The sequence below is a fragment of the Rhinichthys klamathensis genome, unplaced genomic scaffold (assembly GCF_029890125.1).
Source record: "Rhinichthys klamathensis goyatoka isolate OS25496 unplaced genomic scaffold, OSU_Roscu_1.1 h1tg000018l_1, whole genome shotgun sequence".
NCBI classification, from domain to species: domain Eukaryota; kingdom Metazoa; phylum Chordata; class Actinopteri; order Cypriniformes; family Leuciscidae; genus Rhinichthys; species Rhinichthys klamathensis.
Window position 1 is genome coordinate 4,263,404 of NW_026606569.1, and position 1,252 is coordinate 4,264,655.

General features: G+C 36.4%; 1 long non-coding RNA gene across 1 annotated transcript; it reads right to left on the minus strand.

The window, feature by feature from the left end:
* Window positions 1–506: 506 nt before the first annotated feature.
* On the minus strand, window positions 507–1,003 carry LOC130070743 (uncharacterized). Its single transcript, XR_008803915.1, has 3 exons — window positions 910–1,003; window positions 687–827; window positions 507–606 (listed from the first exon to the last, which is right to left on the minus strand). It is a non-coding gene; the product is annotated as an uncharacterized LOC130070743 (long non-coding RNA).
* Between the last annotated feature and the right edge of the window lie 249 nt (window positions 1,004–1,252).

Here is a 1,252-nt window from a genome sequence, read left to right on the forward strand (position 1 = left end):
AAAGAAATTACAGTGGCTGTAGCATTTTGAAATGTCCAAATATACAAAATTAAGTGGATATTTGATTTAAATGTAAGCCAATATTAAACAAGATTGCGAGATAAAGTGTAAAGACAATCTTTAGACCACGGGCGTCCTTTGCAGGCTCTTGTTATAATACATAATGTACATTAGTTATATTCTTTATATTATATTGCACTGTGTTTAAACATGTTTGTTCTAATAAACCATATGATTATTACTTTTGAACCAGTTATTGCCTTATCGTTATTAATAATTGTTAAAATAACTGTATTCCAAGTCATTTTAAAGGCTGTTGTTCACTTACAAATGACAAAAAATCTGATTGCTCAATTAATCATCAGAATAATGAACCGACTACTCGAATACCATCGTTAATGACAGCCCCTATTAACATAAGTGCCCCTCAAGAAACACAAAATAATTTTAAAAAATCCAGCATCCAAAGCAAAAAGTTAGTTGATTTCTCATATACTTACCATTTCCAATGAAGGTGCGAAGGAATCCGGTTAGCCTACATGTGTCTTCAAGAGAGGCCTCGCAGTCTTCATCATGTGTTGGCCAAAGTATCCTCTCTAGAACCATCTGACACGCACATTGACAAAATCATCATTACTAAAGAATTGTACATCTCAACAACATTACATAAATGGCCCATATCTTACCAGTGGGGTGTACACTGTATCACAAGTCCTAGGAAAGAGAAGAGGAACAGTGTCTTTCCTCTCAGTTAGCAAAGGCCGGATCAATGTTTCCTTCAAACCCCGCCGAAGCTGCTTTACTTGCTTGGAGGTTCTTTCAAGGACCTTCACATAATTTAATTTGGAATGGAAACATACATTGCATTTCTAAATGTTAAGAGTATTCCAACCAATAGTGCATACTCACTGCATGAATGAGCAGTTTGTCAAGCAGCCATCTTCTGTTTTCTGATGTCACACCAGGCAAATCCCAGGACACTGCAAGGTCTGTAATAGCCCTCTTTTCCTCCTCTGTTTTTAGTTAGTTTTATTTCAGGAATACACGGCCTCTCTGCCCATAGTTCCAAAATCACAATAGCATGACAGATGCTCTTTTTTTCATTCCATGATATACAATGCCAATCTCCATGCATGCTTTGACTCACAAACCTGTGACACATCAACACAAACATCACCCACAAGTGTGAGATCACTCAAATATTTCTTACGCAGATCAGTGTACAAAGAACAATCATACAAGAAATGTTTCT